Here is a 13932-nt window from a genome sequence, read left to right on the forward strand (position 1 = left end):
GAAAAGCCAGAGGAACCAGAGATTAAATTGACAATATCCGTTGGATCATCAAAAAAGCAAAACAGTTCCAGAAAAACATCTATTTCTGCTTTATTGACTATGCCAAAGCCTTTGACTGTGTAGATCACAACAAACCATGGAAAATTCTTAGAGAGATGGGAATACCAGACCACCTGACCTGCCTCCTGAGAATCTGTATGCAGGTGAAGAAGCAACAGTTAGAACTGGACATGGAACAACAGACTGGTTCCAAATTGGGAAAGGAGTATGCCAAGGCTGTATACTGTCACCCTGCTTATTTAACTTATATGCAGAGTACATCATGAGAAATGCTGGACTGGATGAAGCACAAGCTGGAATCAAGATGATACCACCCTTATGGCAGAAAGCAAAGAACTAAAGAGCCTCCTGATGAAAGTGGAAGAAGAGAGTGAAAAAGTTGGCTTAAAACTCCACATTCAGAAAATTAAGATCATGGCATCCGGTCCCATAACTTCATGGCAAATAGATGGGGAAACAATGGAAACAGTGAGAGACTTCATTTTGAGGGGCTCCAAAATCATTGCAGATGGTGAGTGCAGCCATGAAATTAAAAGACTCTTGGTCCTCGGAAGAAAAGCTATGACCAAACTAGACAGCATATAAAAAAGCAGAGACATTACTTTGCCAACAAAGGTCCATCTTATCAAAGCTATGGTTTTTCCAGTAGTCATGTATGGATGTAAGAGTTGGACTATAAAGAAAGCTGAGTGCCAAAGAATTGATGCTTTTGAAGTGTGGTGTTGGAGAAGACTCTAGAGAGCCCCTTGGACTGCAAGGAGATCTGACCAGTCCGTCCTAAAGGAAATCAGTCCTGGGTGTTCACTGGAAGGACTGATGCTGAAACTGAAACTCCAATACTTTGTCCACCTGATAGGAAGAATTGAATCACTGGACAAGACTGTAATGCTGGAAAAGACTGAAGGCAGGAGAAGAAGGGAATGACAGAGGATGAGATGGCTGGATGGCATCACCGACTCGATGGACAGGAGTTTGAGTAAGCTCCGGGAGTTGGTGATGGACAGGGAGTTGACTGAGTGACTGAACTGAACTAGACAGATCTCTGAATAGATAAACTAGAAAGAGTTCTAAAACATAACTGATCCAGAGTTCTATAATAAAAATCGAAGAGCTCTATGCTGCTTCTTTCCATAAAGTCTTCTCTAATGATTCTAGCTAATATTACAGGCTAGGTATGGGAGACTTGGAATTCAGCTTTATATAAAAAGAGCTATTGATTTATAACACAATTAAATGTGAAAAAAATCCTTTTCCAAATGGTTTATTTTGCAGTATTTCATCTTTAAAGAAATGAGCTACGTAATGTCCTTCCAAAAATTTTTGAAAACAGTGTTTCCTGATTGAGATAATGATAAATAGTGATGACCCACTGCTTGTAATTTTCAGCTGCTTCCTAAGGAAGTAAAGCCTTTCAACTGACAGACATTACAGCTTAGCAACAGGGAAGGCACTCAAACATGTTTATTGAGAAAAGGAATGAGTGACACGTAGAGCACGCATAAATTGCGGACTCAGAAGGCCTTCGCCTCTGGCACGACATTGCACTCAGCGGCCTGTATACAGCCCCTTCTCTTCAGTGGTGGAGGAAAGAAGAGCTATTACGATATTGAAGTTCCACTGCATTTTCGTTTCGCTTGTCTGCAAGTCGAGATTCATAATTCACAGATATGAAGAAGTTATAATGTTGTTACCCTTTTTTATAAACAAAAATGTACTAGTCGAATTCCCGTATTGCCAGTTCTAAAATTTATATGTTGATAAAAGTGCTAAGACGCTGCTAGCGCGTTATCAAGAGACTACGGTTAATGCATCTTCATTACTACTAGTAACCGGGGAACATATAGATCAAGCTCATGCTGGGCCATCTTTCATCTGAATAGCTCTGGAAAGGGGATGAGCACTGTTATCCTTTTTTGTATAGTTTTTGTTTTTAACCAATTTCCCCTCATCCAGTACCCAGAGCTTCTAGAAGAGTATTTTATTTTGAAAACAACTATTGAAGGTGACTCTGTATTTTCAGATAGAAACAATCTTAACCAAGGAACTTCTAGGGCAAGCATGCTGAGCACCTTGTCCACTGTCCATTTGTTTCAGGCATGACAATGTTTATGAGAAAGTTAGCTAAGACAGGGCTTAAATATTAGCAACAGCCTTCTTCCCAAGATGTACTAAGCAATCTGCAATAAGCACTGAAGTGAAGTGGAGTGAAGTGAAGTCGTTCAGTAGTGTCCAACTCTTTGTGACCCCATGGACTGTAGCCTACTGGGCTCCTCTGTCCACAGGATTTTCCAGGCAATAATACTGGAGTGGGTTGCAATTTCCTTCTCCAGCAATAAGCACTACTGGCTATTAAATCACATGTCCTAAGTGAATGAAAATTAATGCAGCTGTCAAGAGAGCTGATGGACAGTGAGGACTGGACTAGACTGGAATAAAGACGAGACCAGTGTATACAGAGGCTAAGAGGGCTTTGAAGTTACCAAGACAGTGAATATCAAATCTAATGCGTGCCTAGTTCTATGTAATTTCAGTACTGTTGTTCACTACACACTATAATTCAAATAGTACCATGTAAAGGAATAGCTTCAAAGCTGATCCAAGAATTTACTTTTGGCACAAGCTTCTTCAACAGGTTAAATCAGTAGCAACAGAGGCATTTTTGGGAAGATCCACGAATCCTTCAAAACACCTGTACCAGAACCTGACCTGGCTTCATGGTTGGGCCCCTTTTATTGAGTTTCTGGAACTCTGGAAATGGTGACTCTTGCTGCCTCTTTTTACCAACTCAATCTCTTGCAGCCTGGCTTTGTAACCTGCATTCCATTTACTGAAAGAACTCCTAAGTTCTCCAGTGCCTTTTTACTACCAGGATCATGAGCTTTTCTCATTAACCTTCTAAAAGTTTTCTAAAGCTTTTTTTGTTTTAAAAGTACTGTCTCTGTAAAAATTCTTCACAACCTTTCCTTCCTGGTATCCACATCTTGACACCACCCTGATTTATTTTCTTCTTACCTAGAGGTTTATTTTTTAAGTCTAACATTAAGTATCACTCCTTTTGTAATAAAATTTTGTTAGATGCTTGCTTATATTTTTGTCAAAAGAATGAGTTTTAAACTGATTTTTAATTATTTTCATCTATGTCCCCAAAGGTTGAATGCTTGGTTCATCCATCCATTCATTCATTTTTCTTTTTTTCCCAATAAAAGCACTTAAAGCTATATATTTGGATCTGATTAGAGCAACAGCATCATAGATTTTCCTCCAATTTTAAATAGTCTGTTGATTCAATTGTTATTTACATATATTTAAAATTGTAGCTAGTTGGGTTTATTTTTTTTTAATTGAATTTTATTTTTAAACTTTACAATATTGGTTTATTTTGTTTATTACTCATTTTGTTCCGTTAAATGAAAACAGAAACAAATACCTGAATAATGGAAATAAGGAAATACTCTGATTTTTTCGAAGGAATTGTGGAAACCAAACTTAAATAAGCTGCTTTATACAAATATTTTTACTAATTACTTGGAAATGGTTGAATTTATTATAAGTAGCCCGTCTGGTTCACTAAAAACAAGTTGTTCTAAGAAAACTTTATTTCTTAAGATCAATGAAACTAAAAGCTGTTTCTTTGGGAAGACTGAAAAAAATTGATAAAACTTTAGCCAGATTCCTCAAGAAAAAAAGGGAGAGGACTCAGATCAATAAAACTAGAAATGAAAAGGGAGAAGTTACAATTGTTACCGCAGAAATACAAAGGATCATAAGAGACTATTATAAGCACCTGCATACCAATAACGGAGAAGGCAATGGCACCCCACTCCAGTACTCTTGCCTGGAAAATCCCATGGATGGAGGAGCCTGGTGGGCTGCAGTCCATGGGGTTGCTAAGAGTCGGGCACGACTGAGCGACTTCACTTTCACTTTTCACTTTCATGCAATGGAGAAGGAAATGGCAACCCACTCCAGTGTTCTTGCCTGGAGAATCCCAGGGACGGCGGAGCCTGGTGGGCTGCCGTCTATGGGGTCGCACAGAGTCGGACATGACTGAAGCGACTTAGCAGCAGCAGCAGCAGCATACCAATAAAATGGACAACTTGGAAGAAATGGACAAATTCTTAGAAAGGTAAAACCTTTCAAGACTGAACCAGGAAGAAACAGAAAATATGAACAGACCAATCACAAGCAATGAAATTGAAACTGTGATTAAAAATCTTTCAACAAACAGAAGTCCCAAACCAGATGGCTTCACAGGTGAATTCTATCAAACATTTAGAGAAAAGCTAACATCATCCTTCTCAAACTCTTCCAAAATTGCAGGGAGAGGAACACTTTCAAGCTCATTCTATGAGGCCACCATCACTGTGATACTAAAACCAAAGATACCAAAAAAATAGAAAATTACAGGACGGTATCATTGATGAATATAGGTGCAAAAATCCTCAACAAAATATGAGCACACAGAATCCAACAACACATTAAGAGGACCATACACCATGATCAAATAGGGTGCAAGTATTCTTCAATACACGCAAACCAATCAGCATAGGACACCATGGCAACAGACTGAAGAGTAACAGCCATCTGATCATCTCAATAGATTCAGGAAAAGCTTTTGGCAAAATTAAACACTGATTTATGATAAAAACTCTCCAGAAAGCAGGCATGGAGGGACCCTGCTGCTGCTGCTGCTGCTAAGTCGCTTCAGTCATGTCCGACTCTGTGGGACCCCAGAGACGGCAGCCCACCAGGCTCCCCTGTCCCTGGGATTCTCCAGGCAAGAACACTGGAGTGGGTTGCCATTGCCTTCTCCAATGCATGAAAGTGAAAAGTGAAAGTGAAGTTGCTCAGTCGTGTCCGACTCTTAGCGACCTCATGGACTGCAGCCTACCAGGCTCCTCTGTTCATGGGATTTTCCAGGAAGAGTACTGGAGTGGGGTGCCATTGCCTTCTCCGATGGAGGGACGCTACCTCAACATAATAAAGGCCATAAACCACAAACCCACAGCAAACATCCTTCTCAACGGTGACAAACGGCGTTTCCTCTGAGACAAGATTGTCCACTCTTGCCATTCTTATTCAACATAGTTTTGGAAGTCCTTGCCACAGAAATCAGAGAAGAAAAGGAAACAAAAAGAATTCATATTGGAAAAGAAGTAAAACTACCACTGTCTACAGATGACGCGATATGTACGACACAGAGACAACCCTAAACTTGCCACCAGAAAATGACTGAAGTTAAACGACGACTCTGGCAAAGCAGCAGGATGCGAAACCAACGCACAGAAATCTCTTGCATGCCTATACACTGACAATGAAAGATCTGAAAGACAAATTAAGGAAACAACCCCGTTTACCACTGCATCAGAAAGAATGAAACACCTACAAACAAACCTATCTAAGGAGGCAAAAATCTGTACACGGAACACTGTATGATACTGATGTAAGAAATCGAAGACGACACAAGCAAACGGGGAGAGATACACCGTGTTCGTGGACTGGAAGAATCAACACTGTGGAAGCCAGGATACCATCGAAAGCAATCTACAGATTCAGTGCAATCCCTCTCACATCACCAACAGAAATATCCACAGAATTAGAACAAAAAACTGTATAATTTGTATGGAAATACCAAAGATTTCAAATAGCCAAAGCAATCTTGACAAAGAAAAATGGAGCTGGAGGAATCAGGCTCTCTGACTTCAGACTATACTACATAAATACAGTAATCAAGACAGTATGGCACTCATACAAAAACAGAAATACAGATCGATGGAACAGGAGAGAAAGTCCAGAGATAAACTCAGACACCCATGTTCACCTAATCTTTGACAAAAGAGGCAGGGATATACAATGAAGAAAAGATAAGTCTCTTCAATAAGTGGTGCTGAGAAAACTGGTCAGCATTACGTAAAAAGTGAAATTAAAACACTCCCTAACATCATACACAAAAACAAACTCAAAATGGATCACAGACCTAAATGTTAGGCCAGACACAACAAACCTCTTAGAGGAAAACACAGGCAGAAGACTATCTGACATTTGTTGTTGTTCAGTCACTAAGTCTTGTCTGACTCTTTGTGACCCACAGACTGCAGCATGCCAAGCTTCCCTGTCCTTACTATCTCCTGGAGGTTACTCAAACTCATGGCCACTGAGTCAGTAATATCATCCAACAAACTCATATTCTGTTGCCCTCTTCTCTTCCTGATTTAAAATTTTCCCAGAATCAGAGAATTTTTGCATCAGTCAGCTCTTTGCATCAGGTTCAGTTCAGTTCAGTTCAGTCACTCAGTCGTGTCCGACTCTTTCCAACCCCATGAACCACAGCACATCAGGCCTCCCTGTCCATCACCAACTCCTGGAGTCCACCCAAACACATGTCCATTGAATTGGTGATGCCATCCAACCATCTCATCCTCTGTCCTCCCCTTCTCCTCCTGCCCTCAATCTTTCCCAGCATCAGGGTCTTTTCCAATGAGTCAGCTCTTTGCATCAGGTGGCCAAAGTATTGGAGTTTCAGCTTCAACATAAGTCCTTCCAATGAACACCCAGGACTGATCTCCTTTAGGATGGACTTGTTGGATCTCCTTGCAGTCCAAGGGACTCTCAAGAGTCTTCTCCAACACCACACTTCAAAAGCATCAATTCTTCGGTGCTCAGCTTTCTTTATAGTCCAACTCTCACATCCACACATGACCACTGGTCATGACTAGACGGACCTTTGTTGACAGAGTAACGTCTCTGCTTTTTAATATGCTGCCTAGGTTAGTCATAACTTTCCTTCCAGGGAGCAAGCATCTTAATTTCATGGCTGCAGTCACTGTCTACAGTGATTTTGGAGCCCCCGAAAATAAAGTCAGCCACTGTTTCCATTGTTTCCCCGTCTATTTGCCATGAACTGATGGGACCAGATGCCATGATCTTAGTTTTTTGAATGTAGAGTTTTAAGCCAGCTTTTTCACTCTCCTCTTTCATCTTCATTAAGAGGCTCTTTAGTTCCTCTTCACTTTCTGCCACTAGAGTGGTGTCATCTGCATATCTCAGGTTGTTGGTATTTCTCCCAGCAATCTTGATTCCAGCTTGTGATTCATCCAGCTCAGGATTTCGCATGATGTGCTCTGCATAGAAGTTAAATAAGCAGGGTGACAATATATAGTTTTGTTATACTCCTTTCCCAATTTTGAACCAGTCTGTTGTTCTATGCCCAGTTCTAACTGTTGCTTTCTGACCTGCATACAGGCTTCTCAGAAAGCAGGTAAAGTGGTCTGGTATTTCCATTTCTGTAAGAATTTTCCAGTTTGCTGTGATCCACACAGTCAAAGGGTTTAGCGTTGTCAATAAAGCAGAAGTAGATGTTTTTCTGGAATTCCCTTGCTTTTTCTATGATTTGATGGATGTTGGCAATTCCATCTCTGGTTCCTCTGCCTTTTCTAAACCCAGCTGGTACATCTGGAAGTTCTCAGTTCACGTAGTGTTGAAACCTAAGTTGAAGAATGTCGATCATTACCTTGCCAGCTAACATGTAAAATGAGTGAAACTGTATGGTAGTTTGAACATTCTTTGGCATTGCCCTTCTTTGGGATTGGAATGAAAACTGACCTTTTCCAGTCCTGGGGCCACTGCTGAGTTTTCCAAGTTTGTTGGCATACTCAGTGCAACACTTTCACAACATCATTTTTTAGGATTTGAAATAGCTCAACTGGAGTTCCATCACTTCCACTACCTCTGTTTGTAGTAATGCTTCCTAAGGTCCACTTGACTTCACATTCCAGGATGTCTGGCTCTAGGTGAATGATCACACCATCGTGATTATCTTGGTCATGAAGATCTTTTTTGTACAGTTCTTCTGTGTATTCTTGCCACCTCTTCTTAATATCTTCTGCTTCTGTTAGGTCCATATCATTTCTGTCCTCTATCGAGCCCATCTTTGCATGAAATGTTTCCTTGGTATCTCTAATTTTCTTGAAGAAATCTCTAATCTTTCCCATTCTATTATTTTCCTCTAATTCTTTGCATTGTTCATTTAAGAAGCCTTTCATATCTGTCCTTGTTATTGTTTGGAACTTTGCATTCAGTTGGGTATATCTTTCCCTTTCTCCTTTGCGTTTCAAGTTGACATAAATTGCAGCAAAATCTTTTTTGACCCACCTCAAAAAGTAACGAAAAACAAAAATAAACAAATGGGACATAATTAAACTTAAAAAAGCTTTTGAACAGCAAAGGAAATTATAAACAAGACAAGAAGAGAACCCTTAGAATGGAAGAAAATAGATGTAAACAAAGTAACTGACAAAGTCATCTCCAAAATATATAAATAGCTCACGTAGCTCTATATCAAAAGCAAACAACCCAATCAATATATGGGCCAGTGACCCAAACAGACATTTCACCAGAGAAGACACACAGAAGGCCAGCACACACCTGAAAGGGTGCTCACTACCACCAGTCATTAGAAAAGTGAAGATCAAAGCTACAGTGAGGAGCCACCTCATACTGGTCAGAGCGGCGGTCGTCAAAAAGTCTACAAACAACAAATGTCGGAGAAGGCGGGAAGAAAAGGGAATTCTACACTGTTGGTGGGAATGCAAATTGGTACAGCCACTATGGAGAACAGTTTGGAGGTTCATCAAAAAACTAATAGAACTACCATATGATCCAGCAATCCCATTCCTGGGCATGTAACCAGAGAATATCATAATTCAAAATGATACATGTACCCCAATTTCACAGCAGCACGATTTACAACAGCCAGGACACGGGAGCAACCTAAATGTCCATCAACAGATAAAGAAGAGGTGGATACATACGTACAGTGGGATATTACTCAGTCATAAAGAGGACCAAAACTGTGCCATTCGCCCAGACAGACCTATAGTCTGTCATACCGAGTGAAGTAAGTCATAAAGAGGAAACACTGCATAACATGACTTACGTGTGGAATCCAGAAAAGTGATACAGGTGAACTTATTTGCAAAGCAGAAACAGAGCCACAGACATAGAGAACAAGCTTAGGGATACCAGGCGGGGAAGGGGAGGTGGGATGAACCGGGAGACTGGGACTGATACAAATACGCTGAGTGCATGCGTGTGTGCTGGGCTGCTTCTGTTGTGAGCAACTCTTTGCGACCCAATGACTGCAGCCTGCCGGGCTCTTCTGTCCATGGGATTCTCCAGGCAAGAGTACTGGAGTGGGTGTCTTCTGCTCCTCCTGCACTGCAGGCAGAGTCTTTACCCACGGAGACACTTGGGAAGCCCACATACACACTCCTGTGTATAAAACAGATAACGAATAGAGACCTGCTGTGGAGCACAGGAACGCTGCTCAGTGCCCTGTGCTGACCTAACGGAGAGCGGAATCTTAAAAGGGGGGGGTACGTATAACTGATTCACTTTGTTGTACAGCAGAAACTAACACAATATTGTAAAGCAACTATACTCCAATAAAAATTAATTTAAAAAATAAGACAACTTTATTTCTCGTTTGAAGTGCTGACCTCTATTAGATTTTATCAAGGTGTCAGTGAGTACAATACACACTTAGTTGTACCTGAACAACTGTATCTCGTGTGCACTGCTGAATCTTCTGGCACTCCTCAGACAATTCAGAGACCTGTTCACCAGTGCTTTTTTTAAATTGAAGGTCATGTAATTTGGGAAGAGTCACTTTGCCTGTTGTATGGGCCTTAACTTCCTCATCTTTAAACCAAGGGGTCTGAGGTGTATGACACTGTGCTGCTTTTGGACAGAAAACCCTAGAGTTTCATGACTTGAAGAAAGAGAACATGTGCTTATGAATGTGAGACAAAAGCTACAGAGCCGCCCACTGTATCAGATAAAGCAATCGAAGTTTAAAATACTCTCAACTGGGCAGCATGAGAAATAAGTGAGAGATAAAATTTAATGGAGATTAAAAAAAGCGTATGCACTTAGGTTAAAATGTTTTACAACTGCACACTATACATAGAATAGTGAGGTGTGGATTAACACTAATTCATATTAAAACAAAACAAAAAAACAACCCAACTCCCAAACGTGAATGCTTTGGTCTGGTCCCCAAGGTTAATCTGAGCCTATGCTGATGTTGGAGAAAAATAAAATTCTGGGGCTGCATTAATTCTAGGCAAGTGAACTTCTAGTTTCCAGTCCAGCATGTAAGAATTTTGGAAGTTTCTACTCTGTCCTAACAACAAATAAAAAGTTGAACAAACTGAAAAAAAAAAAAAATTCAACTTTTTCATAGCTCTTTAAAAGAAGTGAGGTCAAAGGGCAAACTGCTACTCCCAGATTGGAGAGAGTGACAGGTGAATACAGAGCATCATGACCTCCCAGAGCGGAAACCCACAGGAACCAGCGCTGGGACAGGAAGCTGGAACTGCAGCTGGACTGCTAGAGGCTCTGTATGGACAAACCCGGAAGTTACAATCTCCAAGGGGGGCCCAGTCACAGGCTCAGGGGCCAACCTAGACTTACGTCAGCTTTACATCCTGGACTTCTGCCAGGCTCTCATGAGAAAGTGTGCTCCGACAGGGGTAGAGGGAAAGGAACTGTCTGAAATACACCAGAGCATGTTGTTCTCAATGGTCTGCCCTCAGGAGAAACACTGAATCAGAGTCTAACCTGCTGGGAATTGTTCAGAGTCTAACTGACCTGGGAGAAGGGAAGTACCTAATCCTAGCCCTCTCCAGCCTTCCTGTCCTACCCTAAGGTGTCATGTGTTAAATTCAGAGCCCAGAGGCCCTGGCTCACTACAGGACTGAGACCTACTCATAGCACAGCATACTAAAAAGCAGAGACATCATTTTGCCGACAAAGGTCCGTCTAGTCAAAGCTACGTTTTTTCCAGTAGTCATGTATGGATGTGAGAGCTGGACTATAAAGAAAGCTGAGTGCTAAAGAACTGATGCTTTTGAAGTGTGGTGTTGGAGAAGACTCTTGAGAGTCCCTTGGACTGCGAGGAGATCAAACTAGTCAATCCTAAAGGAAATCAGTCCTGAATATTCATTGGAAGGACTGATGCTGAAGCTGAAACTCCAATACTTTGGCCACTTGATGCGAAGAGCTGACTCACTGGAAAAGACCCTGATGCTGGGAAAGATTGAAGGTGGGAGGAGAAGGGGATGACAGAGGATGACGATGGTTGGATGGCATCACCGACTCAATGGACATGAGTTTGAGTAAGCTCCAGGAGTTGGTGATGGACAGGGAGGCCTGGCATGCTGCAGTCCATGGGGTCGCAAAGAGTCGGACACGACTGAGTGACTGAACTGAATTAACCATAGGAGTACAGAATGCTTCCTCTCTCCTCCACATCTTATCACATTACTAAAGGCCTACTTTTGGAGTTCTTTTACCCAGTACAACATGCTCAAGTATCCAAAATAAATAAAGAAAAGATTCACTCAAAAAGCAAGAAGCAAAAAACCATAGTTCGAAGAGAGAGCAAGCAAAGCATCAGAACCAGACTCAGATATAGCAGGGTTACTGGAACGATCAAATGATCAGACTGGAAATTTAAAATAACTATGATTAAAATGTCTCTTTGCGACCCCATGGACTATAGCCTACCAGGTTCTTCCATCCAAGGGATTTTCCAGGCAAGAATAATGGAGTGGGCTGCCATTTCCTTCTTCAGGAGATCTTCCCAACCCAGGGATTGAACCCGGGCCTCCTGCACTGTAGGCAGAAGCTTTACCGTCTGAGCCACCAGGGACGGTGATTAAAATGTTAAGAACTCTAATGAGTAAAGTAGACAGCAGGCAAGAACAAATAGGAAATATAAGCAGACAGGAGGAAATTCTAAAGAAAAAAAAAGAAATGATAGAGATAAAAAATACTGTAACATTAAGAATGTCTTAGATGGGCTTATTATTGATGGACATGGCTGAGGAAAGAATCTCTGAGGTTGAGGATATTTCAATAGAAACTCTCCAAATTGAAAAGCAAATAGAAAAAAGACAGAAAAAGCAGAAGAGAATATCCAAGAACTGGAGGATAACTGTAAATGGTCTAACAGCCACACACTGGGAACAGCAGAAGGAGAAAAAAGAAAGGGAGAGAAGAAGCATTTGAAACAACAATGGCTATGAGTGTTCCCAAAGTAATGTCAGACAACCAACCAAAGATCCAGAAAGCTCAGAGAACATCAGGCAATAGAAATGCCAAAAAAATTATACTTAGTCATATCATTTTTAAACTACAGAAAATCACAGGAAAAAAAAAAAAACCTGAAAAAAGCCAGAGGGGGAAAAAACAGCTTACATATAAAGGAACAAAAATAAAAACCACATTCAAATTCTCCTCAGAAACCATGCATGCAGGAGAGAGTGCGGTGAATAAAATGTTTAGAGAAAAAACCAGCGATGTAGAATTCTGTACCCTGTGAAACATCCCTCAAAAGTAAATGTGGTATCTGTATGTATAAGTTGCTTCTGATAGTAAACATATTACTATTTGCTGGTAAATGAAGTATATGAGTAGGAACAGGTGAGTGTCTGTGCTGTAGGAGGTAAATGGACAAGTATGGCAGGCAGTTTTGGTGATGCATGAATTTCTGGCAGAATTGAGTTTTGTCTGTAAAACGGAGCAGAACAGTAGGGAGACACGCCGATTATGACGGAAGAGGAACGGCTAACGAGGCAGGGGCACAAGTCCACCGACAGAGGAGAGCTGCCGGGAGCAAAAGCAGCGCTTCTGCACGCGGCTTTGAAAACGAGACGAGGTACAAAAGTTACAGAAAGTCACAGGAGACAGAAGGCTATGACCCAGGAAATCCTTCCTAATGATTTAACAGGCTCCACTTAAAATGTAAGCACTCCATTTCTGGGACTGTCTAAGCAGAGCTTAGGAAATCGTGTTCAGACAAGGAGGCTTGCTGGCCGGGGCGAGAGGCAGAGTTCAAGGAGAGCCCCTTCTGCCTCTGTTGACGGCAGGTGCTGGGCTGGGCCAGCCACCCCCTACATCACAGTCACTATCCTGCCAAGACGCAAGGCGAGGGCCCTTGTGGGATGGTGACCGGACCCAACTGAGCTCGGAGGCCCCTCCCTGGCTGCCCTGCCTCCTGTTTCCACCCTCGGTCTCCATTCTTTTTGCCCTTCCTTCCACCTCTAGGATCACCTTTTCACTGAGACTTTTCTCCCTTCTTTTCCTTTCCTTCCATCAAAATCTCCTTTCTATCATTTTCTCATCTCATTCTACCCACACTTTTTTCCATCAAAAAAATATATATAACTTAGTTTAAAATTACCTTCTTAAGTGCAAGTTGTTGGAAAAAGTAAATATAAACACATGATTTTGGTTTTAGGATAGAAATGATACTCTCTTTGCATCTCTATAATTTCCTAGCCTGCCGTTGTTGACCTACCCGGGATTATGATTCTTATTTACTTCTTTCATGCTTATTATATACATCTATTTTTTATTTAAATATTTAAAACAGTTTTCATGGTTGAAAAATAATACTTTTCAAGATGATTCTAACATTTGAGCTAACGTTTGGGATGTACTCATAAATTCTCTAAGTTAAAGCTTTTAAATTCTATAAAACAAAGTAGTTTCCAACTTTCTTAATTCTTTACCTTTAATGTTGAGTGTATCAAACTTGCTTCAATGAAGGACATCTATACTTAATTCTAATTTGTTTGCCATATCTTGAGGTTTCTGCTATCTCAGAAAATGAACTCTCTCCATATATCATGAAACTCAAGATTTTATAGGTCTTTATAAAAACTACATGATAAAAATTAGCTTGCTATTACTCATTCCTTAGGAATCTGACTTTCAGGTGAAACATGTTTCCTTTCAGCTGTACAGACGACGATTATTTTGCGTGTGGCATGTAAGTCCTTGTTACTGTGATGGGAAGCAAAAGAA

At 41.0% G+C, this 13932-nt stretch overlaps 1 protein-coding gene and 1 non-coding gene across 11 annotated transcripts in view; both read right to left on the minus strand.

Moving 5' to 3' along the window:
- The window catches only part of TBC1D5 (TBC1 domain family member 5), a 599010-nt gene that overhangs the window by 76553 nt on the left and 508525 nt on the right, over positions 1 to 13932 (minus strand). The gene's annotated exons all lie outside the window — the stretch shown is intronic.
- Positions 11702 to 11773, minus strand: TRNAC-ACA (transfer RNA cysteine (anticodon ACA)). The gene has a single exon. It is a non-coding gene; the product is annotated as a tRNA-Cys (tRNA).

The sequence above is a fragment of the Bos javanicus genome, chromosome 1 (assembly GCF_032452875.1).
Source record: "Bos javanicus breed banteng chromosome 1, ARS-OSU_banteng_1.0, whole genome shotgun sequence".
Lineage (NCBI taxonomy): Eukaryota > Metazoa > Chordata > Mammalia > Artiodactyla > Bovidae > Bos > Bos javanicus.